This window comes from Enhydra lutris, unplaced genomic scaffold (genome assembly GCF_002288905.1).
Source record: "Enhydra lutris kenyoni isolate GAN:26980312 unplaced genomic scaffold, ASM228890v2 scaffoldscaffold66, whole genome shotgun sequence".
NCBI classification, from domain to species: domain Eukaryota; kingdom Metazoa; phylum Chordata; class Mammalia; order Carnivora; family Mustelidae; genus Enhydra; species Enhydra lutris.
The window spans coordinates 12,534,368-12,558,121 of record NW_019154150.1 but is presented as its reverse complement, the minus strand read 5'-3'; positions in this window follow the sequence as shown (position 1 = coordinate 12,558,121).

Genomic DNA, 23,754 nt, shown 5'->3' with positions numbered 1-23,754 from the left:
TACCTTTGGTACTTTTCACCAACATGGTTTTTTTTGTTTGACATTACACACCGAATATTTTTTGTTCATCAGTGTCCGTTTAACATTTTTCTGACGTCTGCAGGACTTTTTTCCCCCTTGGAATGAGGCCAAGGGGTCTACTACAGGTAAAAAAGCTTGTTCTGATTGGCCATCTGAGGCATACAACATCACAATAATAAAAATAATAAAGAGATAGAATGCAGATCCCTTTCCTGTGTGAAGTGAATCATTATTGGATAAATAGTTATAGCAACATGGCATAATTTGCAATAGTGCACATGTGCTGGTTAGTTGATAAAACTCAGTGCAGCTTTCAGGAAATGCCTCTATCCATGGTGCAGACATTGCTGGGCAACTTGGGCAAGATTGTGATTTACTGCTGGAAAGATAGGAGAAAAAAAACTCTTAAAGGTCATCCCTGGAATAACCAGAAATGCTGGTTCTCCCCAATCCACTGGCATCCTTGACTACCCACATATATCACATTTCACAGAGATTTTTACAATAGTCATAGTGTACTGTGATATCCTTCTGACTATGTCCCGCTACAGGTCCACAGCATCTAGTATTTTCAAACTGTTGGTTATAAAACTTAAGTGTAGGCCTCACATAATTTGTATTAATCAATATACAGCTTTTTAAGTAAAAAATTTCAAAGACCAGGTATGTTTTTCAGACAAATCTATTTTATCTTCTTTTTTATATCATTATGGACTTATGGCTCTTTGATACCCTAGGGCAACTTTGCTTTCTTTCAACATCCCTAAGATCGACAAGCTAATCCTGATATTTTTCCTCTGCCCAGAATTATGAAATCAACTATCCCCCAAGGGCATTTGTCTTTTTCACTAGTGAATAGTTTTAGAAGCCACAGGCACTAGTTCTACAAATAAGCTTGTTCTACATTCTGACTGGAATTTGGCAAGATGATAGCAAAAATATCCAACAGCATGAATCATTGTAGGGACAGAACAGATAAAGTCTCCTTTAAAAAATGTTCAGAATTTGTATTGATATTTTCAATTCACCTCTATTTTAGTAAGTTCTTCTTTCCTTACTCTGATAGAAGAGTTTATTCATCCATTTCAATTTTTCAACAACTCATTTTCCTTGTTTTCATTAATGTTAATTTTAAAAAAGCTCTGTATTTATCATACCAAACCATGGTTCTAAATATCAGCATTGCCTCCCCCAAATTCAGAAGGCTCATATCTTTTCTTCTGTTTTGAACTTCAGCTCAGCCATCCTGAAACTGGTTCCAAAGTGTGGAGCTCCCATTGATTCTTTGGTTAGCACTGTCTTCACACTAATATCTGGAAGGGAAGGAGCCCAAGCCTTTGTGTAGGAGAACACCAAAGAAACTAAGAGTTCAGAGCACTCAGTGACACCCTGATGCCTTGTTTGCATAATAAAAGACAATAAAATGCAGATGATATACAAATACCCCTTCTCAAAATTAAAAAAAAAAATCCACTGTCAATTATCTCTGTTTGAGCTCCCAGTTTGATTTGATTTGATTTTTCCTTCTTATTTGTTCTTTCACTAGGGCCTTTGTATATCTATGTGACAGGATTTTTAGTTGAAAAAACTGCATTTCCTGCCCTTGGGTACTAGTGGGTACACCAACTTACAAGAGTCGGCTGCATTCATCACCCCTGATTCTGCACTCAGTGACATCATGCTCACAGCATGCAATCAACCATAGCCAAGTGTTTATACCATGGAAATTGGCAAACACTATAAATCAGGGCTTTTCACCCAAAAAGCCAGTTGTCAGGCACTTACAAGACAACTCTGGGTTCAGCTCTGGGACAACTCAGTTTTTCCAAAACCAGTCAAAATATCAGAACATAAAATCAATTAACATACAGAATTATCAGAGTTAATATGCCAAACATTACGGTCAAGAATCCCCACTTAAGAAGTTTACATAGAATAGCATTTGGAGCTTTATGTAATTTTTGCAATATTCATGGCATAATGCTTCCCAGAACCAACACTTAGAAGACAAAAAAAAAAAAAAAGCCACAATTGGATTATAGCACATTTTAGTTATAATATCCATTTAGTAATCCACTAGTTTCAAGTAATTTCCAGATATTTTTGATCCATCCCCAGGGATTTTATTTCCACAACAGACAAACACAGACAATTCAGTAATTTCTAGTTATTAACATTTCTGTGGTATTATCCAGTTTTTTACATAAGTTAATACACACCATGCTCTTTCCTTCTCGATTTTGCATTCTGTAATATCTGTATCTTCTGAGTGATACAGAGGATAGAACCAAGGAAGTTACTAAGTATGAGGTCTGGATTTGCCAAAATCTAAAATGGGCTGAAGGAATATTAAGTTTCCTTATTAGGTCTGAGTGGGGCTGGCCGACAAATTTGATCTTCTAGTGGACTGTCATGGCACCCCTGGTGTCATTCCCAGGAATGTAATGGCCTCACATATCTCATAGTTAAAAAGTGTTCATAGTAGAGGTTCTCATTTTGTTGTTCATTTAGCACCTGAGTTTAGGCAGGAGAAACATTTCTACCTGAGGGCTTTGTGTAGCTCAATTCCCCTGCCTTTTTATTGCCACTTGCCCAGAGAAGTGGCCTCCCCAGCTGAGGAAGCCAAATGCTCTGACTTGTTCTTCCAGTTGCCTTGGGAGTACTTGGCCTGATTCTGCTTTGCAGAGGAATAGTCTTCTGAGCTGGATCTTACCTGAGTCTAGCATTTTTCCTCCCTACTCTCTGGTTTCCCTCTCCCCCCAGCCCCACACCTTAAGCAGACTTCCTCTGGCATTGCCCCATATTCCCACTTGCCTTTTAAACTTGGCTGGGTCTGGCTGTGCTCACTCAAGGACACAGAGCCACAGCCTTGTTGGAGTGTCAGGCATCTGCCTGTGCTTGGCCACCCAACCCCCAGCACAAGACTGCTTCAGATGCCCTCGCTCTCCTGAGCTTCCTCTACTAATACTACCCATTTTACATCCCTCCACATTCTGCAACATTCCATTATCTTCTACTGTGCTTTCCTAGCTACAGGAAGGTTGGGAGGGATGGTGTATTCTAACTCCACCCCTTTGTCCACATGTCAGAAACCTGTTTGAAGCCACAGCACAACCCAGGTCCAAAATGAGCAAGTGTTCTGTTCTCTAAGACTTGTAACCTTGGAAAGACCCCAGGCTGATCATGAGTCTCCCCTTATCCCGCCAAACTCCTTTGTGTCTGGCTAATATTGTTGACTATTACTATGTAGCTTTTAATCTCTTATTTCTTCAAGCCAGGAATTATTTCATATCTTCCTTTTGACTTCTGGGGGAATAGATATTTTTTAGATAGGCTTTCATTTTTTGTTGTCATTTTTTTAATCTATTCCATTATAGAGAGCATTTGAGATATCATGGTTTCTGCTTATCGCACAATTATAGTATTATGGGTCATTAAAATGTACGCATGGGGCATCAGTTTGCTTTTTATATTCTTCATTTGTCTTAAAAATTTGTGTATCTGGTGTAGGTATATATGATTCATTTGTTTTAACTGCTGTTAAGAATTTTATTTATAAGTATACCATTGTTGATTTACTCATTCTATTAGTGAACATTTTTATTTTAATTTCCTTCTCTTTCTCTCTCTTTTTTTTCCAATGGCAAACAATTCTTTACTGAATAGATGTATGTGTGCCTCCTTTTCTCATGAATGCAAGTTTTCTCCAGGATCAGTACCTAGAATTATAATTGCTTTATCATAAGTTATATAATATCTTGTTTTGCTAGCATCCCCAGTTTGTACCCCAGAAGTATTATAATAGTCTATAAATTTTTATCAGTGGCCTATCAGAATTTTTCCAAAAACTTGATAATTTTTTATTTTTGCCATTATGATGGTTATACAACCATATTTTTTTGTGTGCATTCCCTGAAGAAAGATATATATCTTCAGATTGAAGAAACTTGAGTCCTAAACAAAATAAATAAAAATAGGTCTATACTTAGTGACATCACAATGAAAATTCAGAAAATGAAAGACAAAAAGAAAAATCTTAATCCAAGGGAAAATAACAATTTACTTACAATGGAAGAACAAGTAGACTGACAACATATTTCTCATTGGCAGTGACAGAGGTCAGAAGACAACAGAGGGGTATCTTCAAAGGGCTGTTGGGGGAAGAAAAATCTGTCATATTAGAACTCTATGTTATTCTCCCAGAGGTTATATCTGCACATCCTCAACTTGCCTCCCCCACCTTGCTTCAGAAAGATACTTCCCCTTGACCAAATGTTGGAGTAGGTGTCTGAAGCTGGGCAAATCTTAGAGCCTCATGCCCTCTGGTCACATGACTGGTTCAAAGAGTAGGTATATAAACAAAGAAAGAAAGAGCTCTCTTTCCATACATTGCCTTCCTTTTGGTCTGTTCCATCTAAGAGTACTTATAAGAAGCTTTTTCAGGAAGAAAGAGAAAGGAAGAGGGAGAGAGAGAGACAACTTTAAAGTTTCTAGTCAGAGTTCGTTTTTTAAGTGACTGGAGGTATAGGAGTAGCAGAGAGCAGGTAGGGTGTATAGACGGGAAAAATGTAGCCCAACCACTGTGAGAGATGGGAGACGGAGGCAACAAAAAATGGCACCAGATGAAAATGCTGACCATCAGTGGATGAACTTTAATAGGCCCCACCTACTAACAACTTAACCAAGGAAACAGAGTATCTCAATGTGTGCATAGTCCCTTCACAAGCACAGGAACTGCAAATCTGATATCCTTGTATTGTACATCTATGTTCTTTTTATTCAAATGTAAGACAACATAGTCCATTTACATCACAGAATTTCAGACCTGGGAATTTTCTTACAGGTACCCTTTCTTTGTATAGACGGGTGAATCAAAGACCAGAGATTAAAGTGTTTGGAGCAACGTAGCTGAGCAGTGACAGACACAGAGACAGAACTTGGATCTCCTAACCCCGAAGACACTTCTTCTCCCAGTCACACCACCTCTGCATCATAGGGACTGAATTTTTGAAGTGGCCTTTCTAATGTTCCTGAGATAATTCTCTGTAGTAGACATGTTCTAAATGCTGGCTATCCACTATGTCCTTCTTTTCTCTTCCCATGTCTCTCCATTTTCCACTGCTAGAAAGTTCTTGGGTTTAATGTTAAAGCTGATGTCCTAAAACCCTGCCATTAAACTGAAGACTCCACCCCTCCTTATGAGGGGGTTTAGCCCATGCCATCATAATAACCAAATGGAGTGGGAAAATGTATCTTGCTGCAGATAGTAAACTGATGTGGGAAAACCAAAGGTGACCCAGCAATTTGGTGTGGACTCTACTCCAAGTCCTACTTAAATTCATGCTCAACATGTTAATGCATCTCAAAAAGAAAAAAATCCTACCCCAAAAGAAGTGATGCCTTCAAAAGGCACTATAGCAGAGACTACCTCATAATCCAATTGGTAATACTTAAATTTTGTCAAGTCTACTTTATTCTCTTTCCAAAGTCTTTCTCTTCATATGTCTTATTTCTTCAGAGTTTCTTTCCCACCTCCTCTGCCCTGAACTTCCCCTTCCTTTGTCCATAGCCCTTTGCCTCTACCCTAGGACTGTAAACACCACTTGGCAAGGCACAGTGTTTTAGTTAGCCAAATATCTCATGTTCCTCAAGGTTGCCCCACCTCAGGGAGCTAAGTTTGTTCAGTGAGGGGTACAGATAGTACGTGCAAGGTTGTCTGCCCAGAGTATGGGACCAACACATTCTTTTCACAGTCCAGTGTTGCTCTAGGTATTGTCCTATATCAATAAACAAACCACCTAGACTCTATTTGATCACAACACTCAGGTTCCTGAAGTTCTATATGACTAAGAACAGGTAAGCTGGCCTCTATCAACTAGAACTCTTTATAATATTCCTCCAGAAAATTTATTTCCATGTAAGTGTACTAAATCTTTTAGACTCAAAAATTTCATCTTCTTTGGTCTGCACAACAGCCCTGAAAAGGGAAGTTTGGCTTAAATGACTTGCCCAAAATAATGAAAAACAAAGCCATGCCCAGCTCAAGTTTTGTTATGCACATAAATGGTCTTTCCAGCATTCTTGCCCATTTTCCTGAAACTTTCTTTGAACCACTACTTTGAACACCAACAATTGGAAAACTTACTAATTTACTGTATTTGCTCCAACATGAATGTATTGAAATTGTACAGAATAGCCAAGATATAGACAACAAGATAAGAAATATCAAGTATTTAGAAATCAATATTTTTAGAAATCAGATGATAAGTTTTTTTTTGTAAATCAGGATATACTAAAAGGTTAACATATTCAAATGAAATCTTACTTTATAAGTATTAATTTGGATAAAACCTAAATATGAATACCCATAGTAATATTGCTTGGGGCAGAGGAAAAGTGATTCAGCCCAGACTCATACTCACACCCTTCCACCATAAGACTATCAACCAATAGAGCAAGCATTCACCAATACAAGATGTGCTCAGTGCACCAGTGAGCCCTGGTCTCTGTCCAGCATGGGTAGAGGAAATGGTACCATACACTTTGGTGCTTTCAGTTATCCTCTGGAATAGTTATCTGAGCTTGGTCTCTAAAGCCCTGATGGCTGGAAATTTCACTTCTGAGACTCTACTTAGTACTCAGTACGTCTCAAAATGATTTTTTTCTTCTATACATTTTCATCATTTATTCAGTCAGCAAATATCAACCCAGCTGGCCAGGGATACTCATGATGACCACACTTATCTCTGGACTCGCCTGCAGACACTTTGTTTTGATCTCTTAGATACAAGTTAAAAAGTACTTAGTGCTCCTGGGTTCCAAGGAAGGAGGGTTCCTAAAAAAATATGGATGAAGATCAAAGTTCAGGTGGTCCCCTAAAAATTTAAAGTGGGTTTTAAGATTTTAAGATTTTAAGACAAAATGAGTTCTGTATCTAGGAAGAAAACACATACACACAAGCCTGATTTTTCCCTTGTGTAAATAATGTTCTCGGATAGGGTACCTTGGTGGCTCAGTCAGTTAAGCATCTATTTTTGGTTCAGGTTGCAATCCCAGGATCCTGGAATCGAGCCCCACATCAGGTTCCCTGCTCAGTGGGGAGTCTGCTTCTCCTTGTCCCTCTGCCTCTCCCCCCAGGTTATGCTCTCTCTCTCCCACTGCTTACATAGATGATAGATTAGATAGATAGATAGATAGATAAAAAATACTGGAGTAGACAAGTTTGTGGCATAATGCATCCTTGCATGAGAAAGTCACTATATAACATGATTCCAAATCAGTTATATCCCAGAGAGGGTTAAAATGTTCAGAACACAGAGCTGCCTTGAGAAGCAGCTATATGAAGATTTGTTGGGTGATATATGTAGACTAATGTTTTCTCATTTTCACAGCAACTTGAATTTTGCAAGTCAGAAGAGAGAGGAAATTGGAATGGCATGTCAACCAAATCTCCTTCTGTATGGTAAAAGACATCACTATGTTTACCCCCCTACCTTCCATCTGCATATGATTTTGAGCAGGGGAAAACAGGGAGTGGAAGGGAAAGAAACCACCTCCCCCAGGGCACATGAAGCAGCAGAAGGAAAGAAGCCACAAAAAGGAAAGAGTATCTCTCCCTCCCCTCTGCTACCCACATACACATTTGATGCCAAATGCTTCCAGATCTTCCTTTGAACTCCAGAGATTCTGTTATTAGGACTCCAAGAGTTCACTGAATTGAAACTCACAGAAGAAGAAAGGGGTGGGTATCACATGAGAACCTAAGTTCAAGTATTTGACTGAGGACTTTTGGAGGCATGAGAAAATGCAAATATCAGCAAATTAAAATTGTAGGTGAAAGCAAGTTAAGGAAGTAGAAATAGCCCTGACATAATCATCCTAATGGAGATGAGCACATTTGCAAGGCACACTGTTTTGGAGCCAAAACAAACCCGGCTTTGGGTCATCACCCCATCTGGATCATTCTCGGTCACCTGACAGTGGGGATCCGCATAACTCAAAGTGTTGCTGGTTTGGGCAGAATCTCAGTTAACATCTGGGAACAAGATCTGGGGAGGACAGTATGAAACCCAGAACAATAAAAATGTATGAAAGTTGTGGGTAGCTCTGCTAGAAATCTAAAAACCAAGTTCTTTTGTGAATTTAAGTTGTAGGAAAACAGATGAGTGAGGAAATAGATGCAAGTTGGAAGAAAGACAGGAGCTGGAGGAGAGGAAGATGTAGCCATCGAAAATGGTGGAGTGGAGACAAGGCTGTGGTTTCCTCCTGCCACTGGCTGTTCCTACCTTCCCAGCCCTACCTCCTGAGATCAGCAAGCAAATCAGGGGAGATTTCAAGTCTCAGAAAATAGCTGTGGCTTAGGAAAATAATGGAGTTGAAGTTCTGAATAAATGTGCTTTGCAGCTGACACTACTTGTTTTTCATCTTTGCATCAGAGGAGAAAAATCATAGAGAAGGAAATAAACAGGATCATTTTAAAAATAAGAGTTAGTTGGCAGATTACCATAGTAAAAAGATAAAGAGTCAGGGAAATCAGATGGTATCAAAATCCACATTAAAAAGAGTTGAAGAAAACAGACACCATTTATATTCCAAGCCAAATAATGAGGTATCAGCAAGGCAGCAGCTGGAAGACAAAAGTTGGAAAATTATTCTTGTTTGTTTGTTTGTTTGCTGCTTATAGGCAAAGCTCTAGTTTAAAATTAAAGGCAAAATCTTGCAGCTGGCAGTAGAGATCCATAATGATCTCCATCAGCAGAAAACTAAGATTCTGTTAAAGGGTGTGACTCAGAAAGCTTATAAGCCACAGGGAAAGAACAGAGGCTGTCAGGGGCAGAAGGGGATGTTCACAGATGATTCAAGAAATGGCGAGTGAACATAGATTGTGTATAAATCTATTGGATCACTATGTGAGGGTAAAGAAAGCCTAAGATACCAATTTTTTTCTTTTTTGTACATTAAAATTTATTCCTGGATGGAAAAGAGATGTTGCCTTCCTGAGACAGAAATTGCAAATAGCAAACCCAGAGACTGGTGTACTTCAGAGATCTCAGACATAAAACCAAATCCAGGAAGATCACTAAACAACTTCTATCAGTAAGAAGTCCAGGAAGCCGGGCTGGCTCCCATGGGATACTCCCTGTGAGTACTGGGGTAGTCTACTCCCCACTGTGCCATTCACTTGGAAGAAGCATGCTTGGAAGTAGATTAGCTGTGAATGGGCTGCCACCCATATACGGTAACCTGTGAGGTGTCAGGAAAAACTTTATCCCTGACCTTTGGGCACACAAAATTTAATTGATGAAAAGAAGCCAGAATGTCTACTGAGTGCTGCACCCACTGAAAGACAGACTACCCAACCCTCCGTGATGGTAGTAGGCACAATAGAGATATCTCTATTTCAGCATTAATCAAACAGATTTGCTTAGAGTTCAAAGGGGGCTGTGCATGAACCATCACCTGGGCCAAGGGATCATTTCCAGTTTCTGATAATATATATACCTCTAATATTGTCCAAGTGTGGCTTCATTAACAAAGACTGGGCCCAAAATCTCTTACTTTCTGCAGTGAGGGCTGGTTTTGGCTAATGCTGATGCAAATAACTTCTTATCTTTATCAGGAATATGTGTCACTAACCTAACAGATGAAGACTTCCAACAGCCATCATCATCATCTTCTCAAATATGGACCCAGACAGTCCCAACTTTTCCTCTGGGTGAGCTTCCATCTCCTAACTAAAGGAAATCTTGGAAATCTAGACCCTCTTGCTGTAAAAGTACCTTCTTTCTAGGCATCATTACTTGATATTATCTACCTCTCTCTCTACAAAGTATTTATAGCCTTTGGGCTCTAGAGAGGAGTACACCATTCTCTCCAGATACCACTGTTGGGCTCCAAGGGCTTCCAGCCTCAGTTATGAATGGACTCTTGGCACAGTGCATGTGCTTCAAAATCCAAGTAATATTTGCAGTTCTTTGGTACTTAAATTTAACACTATTTTAGAACTGAGTTTTATTGTTCTGAGATCTTTTTAACCAAATGACTCAAATCTGATAGATATTTGATTTGTATGAAGACTACCACTTACACTCTAACCTCTCATTTTCTCCACTCCCTGCAAACCTATTTTATGTGTTATTGATGTAGTTTAGTTAATGTAGCTTATACTAGAGAAATAGATTTTTAGTACCATGTTGAATATAATATTCCAATGTAAATTTGCTTAAAAACAAAGTATAGGTATAATTATCAGGACTGTTTGCTGATCTATGTACTTTTGCTCATCCATACTTTGGATAAACCTAGTCAGTTGATCCTAAGTCAAAACACTCAACTTGGCGGTGGGTGAGTTGTTGCCTAAGAGGAAATCATCTGTCACTGAAACACCAGTCAACTGAACCCAAAGCTATGATGCAATGCCAAATAGTACACTCTTTGATTCGATGAATCATTTAGAAAATCACTAGCATAAATATTGTACCAGTATTTGCTCTCAGTTGTGACAGCGGAGATTGTCAGACCATTTGACTTCAGTGGAACCCCTCATCTACATAAAATTAAAAGTCAGCATAGACCCTAGAAGCTGCCTTAGTTGTTGTGGAGCTGCAGCTTGGAGCCCCATTGGCTCCATCTCCCTCTTATCTTATGATATTGTACCCCAAGTGTCCCAGGTCTCCACAAATCTCAGTTTAGAAACTTCTAGGTTGCAACATGATAACAAAAAGGCCAAGATCATGGTTTCAGTGGTTATGGCAGCCATGGCCAACCTCTCCCATTTATAAACCCAAAATACCATGTAGTATAGGATGGATGTATACTTGATATTTAACAGAAAGAAGTTATTTTTATCACTATACTTAACCAACCCTCCTACAAGTGTGTATTTATGTTACAAACAAGAGTGAGTATGCAAAATCTCTCCAACTTACAACTGTACACTCTATTGTTAATAGAATCATCTTTGTCTATTAAGAATACTTCATTTTGTTTAGCAGAGATAATAAGTACCCATTAATGGTGTTATTAGTGGGATTGAGACATGTGCTATGGAGTCAGTCCAGAAACCCTCCTAGGACCCTTTAGGCCTGAGTTTCCACATCTCTCTGGTGTTGGAAGAGAGTCCAGATGGACATTCAACAAACTACTCTCTCAGAGCACAGTCCCATCTTGCTGTGATTTGTCAGAATTTTTATGGCTTCCCGTAGTGAAAGCTTCCTTGTGATTCTTTATTCCTTGAGAAGTTTAGATTCTGCCTTTCTTTCTCTAATTCTTTCCTCTTCCATCTGAGACCATATGGGACTTAAGTTTAGTTCTGGGATTTATATCTAAATATGAAATTGTAGGCAACCACTTAGTGGCAAAATGTTGCCTTGAATTGTTAGTTAATTAATTAAATTCCTCCATAGAAAGTTTTTTTTTTTAAGATTTCAAAGATCTGAAATGAAGTGATCTCTTCATAATCCTGTTCACTGTCCTTATATCTCTGACCCTCAACACCACCTACTACGCCATCATGAATAGCTCACTTCACCACTGACATCAAGAGGAAATCAAAGCCACAGGCAGGAACTGCCTCAAGCTCCTGCCACTAACACTGCAAACCCACCAAAATCTATATCCTTCCTTCCTCTTTTTCCCTTTTCCACTGAAAAGGAACCCATACTCTGTGCCTGATCTCCTCACTTGTGCCCCACTTCCTCCATTCTTGACTCCCTCAATATCTCTTTCTCCTTTGCATACCCATTCTGCTGCTTCCTTTCCAGCAGCTTTCACCATACTCAAGCATCTCCTGAGTTCATGGAATGCCCCAGCTACTGGACTATCTTCTGCTTCCCTTCATGGTCAAATTCCTGTTCCTCACCTCCTATTTACTCCAAGAGTGCCCTAAAATGTCACCAATAGTTCCTTATTGCTAAATACAATTTAGCAATAAATTTTGAGATACTTCTCAAAAGTACCTAAACTTTCGTAAAAATTATTCCTATTTAAAAAACAACAAGCAAACATCTATTCAGTCAATAAGTATTTATTGAGTTCTTCCTAGTGCTGGGAACTGAAGATGTAGCAGGAAACAGATGTTGGTGATCATCGAGGTTACATTAAGAGCAGAAGGAGAGCCAAGCAATAAACAAGTAAACAAGTGAACAAGATAATTCCCGAGAGTGATAAGTGCTGTGAAGACAAATACAACTAAAAATCTAAAGTGGTGGGATAGAGAGTAACTATGGAAACCTCAGTCAGTTTCCAAGGGAAACACCTCTGAGATGATATTTGAGCTGAAGTCACCAGTGCAAAGATCTTGGACCAGAACATCACAGGCAGAGTGGATAGCAAGAACAGAGCCCCGAATGAGCATAAGCACTGAGTAGCTATGACAACATATTGTTTATACATACAAAAGTAGACAAAAGAAAGAAGACAGGAAACTGTCATCTTGCTGGGTAGGGAAAGGGCTTCTGAGCTGCAAATGGGGTAGATGAAACCTGGAAGGGCAATAAGTCTTATAACCTTAGGGCTGGAGCATATCTCCAGCTCCCCTCCACTGTTCTCCTAAATAGAAAAGTGTTGGAGGGTTGAGGAGGAGTGGGACTTGGATCAACTGTCTATATTTCTCACCCTTTGGTCCCAACTTTAAAGCCAACAAACAAATCAGCCAAGCTTGGGATTACAAGGAGCTGAGATAGCTTCTGGAGTGGACCCCACTAGAGCCTCAAGAAAGATGGGCCCACCCCAACCCCTCTCCTTCCATCCCCCAACTCTGAGATGAGTAAGGAAAGTGGTCCAAGACAGGTTCCTGCAAGGCTGCTGCTGGGCAAACAGTAGAACCCTAAGTCAGGGTCAGGCCCCCAAAGGGAGGCTCTTAGTGTGTGATCTTCTCATGTGATCAGTTTCAGTGGTCAGGGTCCTCTTGGGGGAAATGGAATTGCATGAGACTTGGAGGGGCTCTCCAGGATTTGTGCCTGAGAGAGAAAATGAGAGCCCAAAACTATTTCCCCAAAGCCAAGTTCCCCAACATATACACAAACACACACACCAATCAACAGGAGGGCAAGATGATCTGAGAGTTCTCCAATTAACCCAGGGGCAACACCCACCAAAATTGTGTGTGTAGGGATGTGGTCTAACAAGGGCAGAGTCAGGGGTTATTTCCTATGCCCCTGACTGAGAGTCCATACTTAAGGTTAAAGTTCTTCCCAAGAGTCTGGGGCTATGGATATTGGGAGAAAATCAGAGATGAAGTCAACTCCCAACCTTATTCCATTATAATTGGGTTCAGACCTGCACACATCAAGGGTTAACCTCCTACAAAGGAGGGAAATCTTGGACTACTTATCTACCCTAACTTGCCAATTCCTCACCCCCATCCCCCCACTTAATTCTCCTTTCCCCAGGGTCAAGCTCCTGTCCTATTTTACCTGATCCCACTATAGTATGTGGAGGCACCAACCAGGGACAATAGAGAGGGACCAGTACTCAGATCTCCCCAGGAATTTGGGGCTCTATGGCCTGGAAATAGCAACTATTTGAGTACCCCTTCTGGTCCTATGAAGGGCCCTGGGGCCACCTGTCTGTGTCCTGAGGTGGGAGCATGGGAGAACAGAATCTCTGCCTCACAGATGGCCCCTCTCAGCATCGTTGTCTCCAGGAGCCTTCAGGAAAGGGGCAGGGAGTAAGGCATTGAGTCAGCCCAGACAACTTGCCCAAGTTGAAGCAATTAATTCTAAAGTTAGATCTGTCCATAGGGGTTAGATAAGGCTCAAAAACAGTGTCTTGGGATATTTGCTCTCACCCAGGCAGAGACCAGAAGAAGACATTCACAAATCCCTGTGTGAGGTTGGTGACAGGGGCCTGGGGAGTGGGAGGGAGTTACTTCTTCATGACTTTACGCTCATCTCTGACAGAGCACATTGGCTGAATTTAACATGTGGATTTAGACAACTCCTACCCTCCTTGGGAATTTCCTTGCATGTCTGGTTCATCTGCTAATCTAATATCTTACTCAAAAGAACTTGGATCTTCCCCAGAGCCAACTGTACCTCTGACTGTGTGCTAGTACAGGGGAACTGGTTAAAGAGGTCAAATGAAAACCAAATGGCACAGGGAAAGAGAGCAACCAGACAGAGGATTAGTTACAAAGAAGATCAAGAATCAAATGTCAAGCTAGACAACAGGATGCCAAAGATAGAGGGGAAAAGATATTGGAGGACAACAAAAGGGCTGGCACCTGACTATCCTGTTCCAAAGACTCTGGAGGTCTGTGCATGTTCTGGGAAAGAAAGGACTGCAGCTGAGACCAAAAGAGCCATGTACTGAGATCTGGAGCCCAAGGGGGCACTGCTGGGACCCACCAACTGGAGTATGACACATAGAGATGCCCCCTCTCACCTCCAGGCAGGCTGCCCGGCAGCCCCTGCACCAAGGGGACTGTGGGCATTGGTCGTTGCCACATCAGCAGGTGTCTGTCCCTGCACCATATTTGAAGCTAGGTGACTTGCCCAAGAGCACGTGAGTCAAGAAGCAGTGAGTCCAGGTCCTGAGGTGGTCCATTCACTTGAAACTCCTCCCTCACTTTTTCCGTGGGGTTGGCTTGCTCCTCCTTTTCAATCTGGTTTACAAAGAGAAACAAAAATCCATAGTGTTTCTAAGTGATGAACATTCTCTCTGTGCTCAGTTAACATAATTGTGAATTTGTAGATACATTTAGCGTTATTATTTCTCTGGGAAATCTAGCCTTAGAATTTCTTTTCTTAACTTCACAAATCTGGTAGTATCTGGCCAAAATAATATGTTAATTTTTTCCTGGCCTAAGCCTAGGAAAAATTATTCTTTTGAAGTTCTATTTTTTGTATAATAATTATTGCTTTTTTGCTTAATCATTGAAGATAATTTTAAGACACAGAAAAACACAAAAGAAATAAAAATACCACCCCACTCCTTAAAAAAAAAAACTAGTTTTACTGACAATAGGCATAAAGACATGATGTACACTTATATAGATTAAGGTATTTAAACTCACATTATAAAATTGTGGCCATATTAACATGTTGCTATTTTGATGGGGAACAAATTGTGTTCAGGAGATAAACAACACACAGTAAAAACATTATAAATATTTGTCTCCAAACAGTTGCTTGCAAGCTTGTTCTCCAACTGAGGGATTACATTTTATTAACCACAATTTATTTAGACAGCAGAATTCTATGTGACTACCTTGGAAATGAGGCCATGTCAAATAGTTTCAGAACATCATCAAAGTTCTTAATTTAAAAATCAAACAAGAAAAAAACCCCACCAAGATACACACATTAGGAATACCCAACTTTTGTATCAACATGGATGGGACTGGAGGAGATTATGCTGAGTGAAATAAGTCAGGCAGAGAAAGTCAATTATCATATGGTTTCACTTACTTGTGGAGCATAAAGAATAACACAGAGGACATTAGAAGAAGGAAATTGGGGTAAATTGGAGGGAAAGACGAAGGGTGAGAGACTGGACTCTGAGAAACAAATTGAGAGTTTTGGAGGGGAGGGGTGTGGGGGAATGGGTGAACCTGGTGGTGGTTATTAAGGAGGGCACATATTGCATGGAGCCCTGGGTGTGGTGCATAAACAATGAATCTTGGAATACTGAAAAAAATAAAATAATATTTAATTTAATAAAAAAAGAAATGTGCCATACTTTTAACACTGAAAACTAAACTTCTGAGAAACACAGTTTTTCCTATAACTGAGGGGGTGTTTAAAATTAGAAATAAGATTCATAGTCAGGTGTTAGCAATACCATTTTCCAAAACCAAAATTATATATCAAGCTAACAGGGCTGGATACCGAGAAAAATAAAAGAATAAATACTTTATTTTAACCTGTAGAATAAATTATAGCCGGAGAAGGTTGGAACACATCCCTGGAAATTTGAGAAGAAAATCTCTTTACATTTTCTGGATTGCCTCCACGAACTCGAGGCAGGACAGCCTGTTCATAATAGAATATCCCATAAATCATGCTAGATATGAAACCCTGGGTGCTGGCACTGACATGGAAGACCACAAATCCCAGGCATCACCCTGTGCAGGTAGCACTGCAATCAGCCACTGTGGCATCTTAGATGGTGTGAGCACCTTATTATCTAATTAGCCCTCCACTGGCAATGGCTGCTACATGGGTACCACTAGGGGTAGCCAAATTGTGCAGCAATAGCCCATGAACTCCAGTTCAACAAGGGGAAGCAACTGAGTTGGGGAGGATCTGCTAATGGCCAGGATTAAATGATACAATGTATCTATTAAATACCAGTTCTAATAACATCCGCTTACCTAACAGTATAAGATGATGAACAATGCACTTTACAATAATAACTGATGAGGAAGGTAAAATCCTCATTTTACAAATGGGGAAAATATAGCTTTCAAAGAATAACTTTGACAGACAGCAGAGCTTGGATTCAAACCTGATGTCAGAGTCTTTGCCCTTCCCACTGTGCCAAAATGACAGCTAGGTTGTATTTTCAGGTCTTATTCACTCAGTAACATCAGCCAAACCCTGAATCAGGTCCTGGAGATATAAATATTAAGAGTCCCAGGTCCTGATTCATGCAGATTCTGGCAAGAGAGATGCACACTATTGTGTCTCAAATGTAGTAATGGAAGTAAAAGACAAGCTCAGGGGAGAGGTGGCCATCTGATAGCAAGAAGTGTGAAGACCCTTAAGTCAAAAGGCTATACCAAGACTCCTTAGAAATGACAATATGATGAGTCTGCAGACACAGGAGAGGAGGAGTTCTATGCCTACATGAAATACTCTGTACATCATCCTCATTGACCAAGTCAAAACAGGAAAATAACAGGTCATTATTACACAAAAGTCAAATATTATATAAAATGTCCTAGTCATCTTATTGTAGCACACCTTTGAGGGATGAAAATTATAAAGACTCTCCACATAACAGAGCATCTAATTTGGGTTCTAGCCTCCTTTAATGTTCCAGAAAGCCAATTTTGCAAGGACTTAATCTTGTTAAAATATTTCTCTAAGAAGAAAATATTCAAGTGAAATAGTAGTTTAAACCATACAAAAATTAAACATACCTATTGAAAAGGAAAAAAAAAAGCACCAAAAAAATTCACAGACATGATTGTCAATGTAGAAAATCCCAGAGTCTGCCCCAGAAAAAAAACTAGACTCAGTTTAGCAAGATCACAAGATATATGATCAATATACAAAAATCAATTATGTTTTATATATTGTTAAATAAATTTTATATATCAATTATATTTTATATATTTTATATACATTGATATGTATTTATATATCAATTATATTTTATATATGGTATATATTTTTATGTATATAATGCATGAAGTGCTTCATTATAAAGCAAACAAAATATGTATAATATCTGTATGCTGAAAATGCAAAACAAAAAAGGTCTAAATGAATGGGCAGATACACCATGTCCACAGATTCAATATTGTTACAGTTTTCACCAAGTTGATTTATAAACTCAACACAGTCCCATTCAATTCTACCAGAATATATTGTATAAATTCACACAATGACCCTAAATTTTGTATGGGAAAGTAGAGGAACTAGAATAATCACAACAAATTTCAAAAATAAAGAACAGTATTGGAGAATTCACACTAAACTGATTTCAATACTTACTGTAAGGCTATAGTAATAAAGTTGGTAAAAGAAGGATATGTAAATTAACAAACAGAATAGAAAGTCCAGGAATAAACTCATACATTTAGTCAACAAATTTTTGACAAAATTGCAGAAGTAATTCAGTCGAGAATCTTCTCAATAAATGGTGTTGGAACAACTGAATGTCCATATGCAAAAAAAAAAAAAAAATTGAACCTCAATCCATACTTCACACTATTTACAAAATATTAACTAAAAATGGACAATAATGTAAATGTAAACCTAAAGTTTTAGATTTCTAGAAGAAAACATAGGAAAAAATCTTTGGGACCTTGGGTTAGGCAAAGAATTCTTACATATAATACAAAAAACATTATCTATAAAAGGAAAAAAATTGATAAATTGGGGTTCATCAAAATTTAAAATTTTGGTTCTTCAAAAGACATTAAGAAAATGAGAAAACAAGTCAAGCTAGCCACAGACTGGGAGAAAGTATTTGTAAAACATATATTTAATAAATATATTAAATTTCTTATATTCGATTATATATTTAGTATATATCCAGATATATTTTTAAACTCCAAAAGCACAATAATAAGAAAAATAGCAACCAACTTTCTGAAATGGGCAAAAGATCTTTTGTTTAAAGATTTTATTTATTTATTTATTTGACAGAGAGAGACACAGCAAGAGAGGGAACACCAGCAGGGGGAGTGGGAGAAGGAGAAGCAGGTTTCGCAATGAGCAGAGAGATGCGGGGCTTGATCCCAGGACCCTGGGACCATGACCTGAGCTGAAGGCAGACACTTAATGACTGAGCCACCCAGGTACCCCTAAAATGGGCAAAAAGATTGAACACACACTTGACTAGTAAATATCACCCATCTTGGGTGGATGATATATAAGTTCATTTAAAGATGCTCAATGTCACTAGTCATTAAGAAAATACAAAATTAAAACTACAATGAGATAGCACTATACATTTATTGGAATGGGTAAAAATTTAAAAGCTGACAAAATGCAGAACATCCCACATTGCTAGTGGGAATACAAAATAATATAACCACTGTCTAAAACAATTTAGCAGTTTCTTACACATTTAAACATATATCTACCACATGGCCCAGCAATACCAGTTCTAGTTATTTACTAGAGAAAAGAAAACTTACACTCACATGAATGTTTACAGCAGGTTTATTCATAATCACCAAAAACTGGAAACAATCTAAATACCCTTCAACTGGTTAATGGAAAACTATGATAGGTACATGCATATAATGGAATATTACTTAGCAATAAAAATGAAAAAACTGCTGATTCATGCAACAACATGGTTCAATCTCAGATGTATTATGCTAAGTTAAAGAAGACAGACTCAAGAGGGTACATACTGTACAATTCCATTTATATGACATTTTAGACTTATAAGACAGAACTCTAGGGACAGAAAAGATTATTGGTTGTCAGGTGTTCGGCAATTGACTGCAAAGAGGAAATATGAGGGAAATTTGGTGGGGGGGTGAGGGGATGAAAATACCTGATGTCTCAATTGTGATGGTGGTTACATGATTGTGTGTCTAGAACTGTTTGCCAAAAAAGTCAAATGCTGCTGCATGCAAATTATATCTCAATAAACCTGATATATGTAGGTTATGTGTGGGGGTGGGTGGGTGAATTACATACATATATATGACACTTTTGGGGTCCATGCCTTTCTCTTTTATCTGAATGCACATAACTGAACTATGACTGCCCAAAAGTTAATAGTACTAGGTGATAATGATGAGCATAATCCTGCTTATACCCAACTACTACTGTCCTGATGTGTGTTATTTTCCAATCAGACACAGCTGCCTGGAAACAGACATGGTGAAGACAGATGGCTGGATTCACCCAAAGTTAGAGTTTTCCCAAAGACATGAGACAGATATTCAGAGGGTAGTGGACTTCAGGGTGCTTTTGAAAAAGATTAAAATGTTGAGCCATGGCTTCTAATTTAGAGAGGAAGAAAAGTGAAGAAAGGAGTTTGAATAGACTTTTTTTTTCAGAGAAGACATACAGATGGCCAACAGGTACATGAAAAGATTTTTAACATCACTAATCAACAGAAAAATGCAAATCAAAAACACATGAGATACCACCAACACCTGCAAGAATGGCTAATACCAAAAAGACTGGAAGTAACAAGTGTTGGTAAAGATGTGGAGAACAGGCAACCCTTGTGCACTGTTGGTGGGAACGTAAATTGGTGCAACCACTATGGAAAACAGCATGGAGTTTTCTCAAAAAAATATAAAATAAAACAGCTATATGATCCAGCAATTTCATTTCTGGGTATTTACCCAAAGAAAATGAAAGCACTAACTCAAAGAGACATAGGCACCTCCATGTTCATTGCAGAATTATTTAAAATAGCCAAGATATGGAAACAAACTAAGTGTCCATCAATGGATGAATGGATGAATGGATAAAGAAACTATGGCTTATATATACAGTGGAATATTATTCAGTCATAAAGAAGAATGAGATCCTGCCATTTGCAATAACATGGATATGCCTCAAGGGCATTACACTAAGGGAAATAAAGAGAATGGATTGATGGTTGCCAAAAGTGGAGGGTGGGGAGTAGGGGGCAGGAGAAATGAGTGCTGGGGTTTTTTTTTAGTTTAAATAAATTGGCTAATCTCTAATACAATACAGTACTATACAATATAATAAATATAAAAATCAAAATGCCAGAGGGAAAAAGGGAGTCTAATGAATGGAAAATGAAAAACAAGGGTCAGAGCACTAACGACACCCAGTGAAGTTTAAGAACAGTTGTGGGAACATTAGACAAAGCAAGCTGTAAGAAAAGCAGATTTGATGTGGAGTTGAATGATTCCGCTGTCAATTGTGGAGATGATAATTTGTTTCCCTCCCTGGAGAATAAATTCCATAAGAACAAAAGATTCAGATGCAGCTCCAAGGATCAGAGCTCAGCTATCCCTCAGTACTTTTCCCATCCTGGTCTCTGGTATTCAAACCCTACCCTAACTTTCTCAAATCCCCCCAGCTCTTTCATCCTTGGGTAAAACTTGCCTTCATCATAATGACCATCAATGTGTCTCTCTCTCCTTTGCAAAACTGAATGGTTTTTCCTGCTCCCATCAAAGGCCAGTCTCCACACATACTGTGAAGGAGGTTTACTCTATCACCAATCTCCATTCCCCCTCTTTTATTTTCAGTCTCACCCTCATGTCCATACACCTTCTCATCAACTCTTAGCATATTCTAAGTTATAGTTTAAAAAAAAATTCTAGAAGTAAAATTAGCCATCATTTGTTGGGGATGTTTGAAAGTTAAGATGGTGGTTAGGTTTTCAACATGGGTGAAATGAGATGAAATGAGAGAATGAGCACATCTTCATGGGAATGCAGTCAGGTGGAAACAGCTGGGTTTGGCAACATCCAGAGTGATCTGCTGGACAAACAGGCCAAATGTGAGTTTAATGTTAGGGCTGGAGTAAGGTTTGAAAGTCATCAGTGTGCTAGTCATGAAAGAAGGAAAAATCTCCCAAGCAGCAGGCTCAGGATGGAACCCCAGCAGATTCCAAGGTTTATCAATTAGCAGGAAAGGAAGGATTCACAATAAGGACAGAAGGAAAGTCCACAAAGAGAATTACGAAACAGGAGGGTCATGGAAGGCAAGAGTACAAAAAAATTAATGACTGAGTGAATAGTCAATAAATTTAACAGACAGTACCATTGATATAAAGACGGGGTTCAGCATTCATCAAGTAAAGCAGCACAAAGAGCATAGGGAAGCCGTTAGAGCAGATGTTATTGGGGCTTAGTCTACGATTCCTTGCCCTTACCACTGTATGCACACTGGCTGAATTTCCAGATGCTTTTCTCTTTCTGTGGGCTATTTCCTGCTGCTGTAGCCCACTTTGCCATCTGCTTGGTAGGCCAAAGGGTCAAGGAATTAATACCTCCACTCTCGAAGTAGCATTGGTTGACCAATAACTGATAGGACCTGGTGTATAAATAACCCAGTTCCTTCACCTACTGCTTAGATAGGAAAACTGAGTGCACATCTTACACTGGCTTCTAGGGCTCCTTAGCAGGATTAAGCCCCAGGAACCCACAGTGAGAACTGGTTTGATAACATAGAGTCAGCTGCTTCCTTTCCTGTCAACTTCCTTGTTCCTCCAATTACCTTCCTTGCCCCAATGAACTGCCTGCCCTTGCATTGTTGCTGCTAAAATGAATGTCTCGAGAAGGGCTCAGATGGTGCACCCTCAGTGTTGTGGACCATTACGAACAGGGGTTTTCAGGTCCCCTGTACCAGTAAACAAAAAGGACTGAGGAGGCAAGGACAGCCTGAAACCTAATAAGAACAGTTAACTTGGGGAATCAAGTTACACCAACATCAGGATGTCTCTGGAGTTCAGGTGGATAAAACCAGCAGGATGGGTGCAGACAGATGAAGTCGGCTTTCATGGTCTTCCATCTGTGTCCTGCTTGAACTCCCAGCCGCCCAAGCAGCCATCACACAACTCACTGCAAATGGTGGCTTGAAGCCACCCCCACAGATGACCTGCCATGTATCCAATTAGTTTCCTCTGCTTCTCACACTTCCTAACCAGTCCCACGTATCTTAACTTACCTGGCCATCACCCTTGGACTCAGGCTCCCTGGGACATCTTGATTAATGACTAGGTAACCCGGCATACAACTTCCTATTCCAGGGTTAAAGACAGCAGCCTCTTACCTCCTTCACAAATTAACCTCACCTGATCTTGCATCTTTTTTTAATTCTTTCACTTTTGGTGTCATACACATGGCCCCTTCCACAGGTCTTTATTGCACATTACAGATAATGTGGATCATTTATTATGGATGGAAGCATCAATGCTTCTCAAAGGGTGGTCTGCGTACCACATGTGTCACTATGCTGGGATGGAGGTGCTGCTTTTTGGAAATAAATATCTCCAGACCTCATCCGTGACCCAAGGAATTAGATCCTCTGGGGGTATTTCTAACATGATCCTGAGTTGATTCTTCTGCATCCTAAACTGGTAAACAGTGCATGACATGCACACATAGTAACATGCTATGCAGAATAAGTATGAGAATCTCAAATACAATGAGCACCCACTATTAACCCGAAAAACGGTTTCATTTCCAAATATTAAAAAGGACTAAAAGATTGGCCTGCCATGTGCTTGGGCAGGGAGTATATGGAAAATCTCTGTACCCTCCACTCAATTTTGCTGTGAACCTAAAACTGATCTAAAATTGAAATATATTTTAAAAAAAGAAGAAGAGAAGGAGGAGAAAGAAGTAGAGGAGGAGGAGGAAGTGGAGGAGGAGGAGAAGGAAAAAAGAAGAAGGAGGAGGAGGAAAAGGAGAAGGAAAAGGAGAAGAAGGAGGAGGAGAAGGAGAGGGGAAGAGGAGGAGGAAGAACCTGACCTGTCTCAGATGGGACAGATAAACATGTCTCTGGCTTACTTTTTCCCTCTGCACAGCCTCCTTTTTTTCTCTGCTTACCCTAGCCTAACCTCCTCTGTGAGGCTCCAGATGAGCAGCCTGCTCCAGGCTCCTACAGCCCAGTGTACTTACTGATTATGACAATATTAAGGCAATATTGCCCTATACTTCGATCAACTATTCTCTTGTTTCACCCTGGTGAGTCACAACCTAGCTTGTTCACTGCTGTATTCCCATTCCCCTGCATGAGATATGGAACTCTGGTATGCAATCAAGTTTGTTGAATGACTAAATAAATGAATGAATGATCTTGCCACTAAGATTAACATCAGATGAAGTGTGTCAGGAGGATAGATAAATGAACTGGCTAAATCTGTTTTTACACATGCATTTTTACACATGCACAGATATCCCTAGAGTCACCCTTCCTCCTCTCTGAGGCACAGCAATGGATGGCCTCAGTCGCACAATCTGTTACTGGGGCGGATACTCTGAGTTGATATATTAATTAATTGCAGTCCTCCTAGACAAAAGAAGCAATGGATACTGCCATCTGAAGTACTGTACCGGCAGCTCTATGAGGAAAACAAGCCACACTAGGTATTTCCAATAAG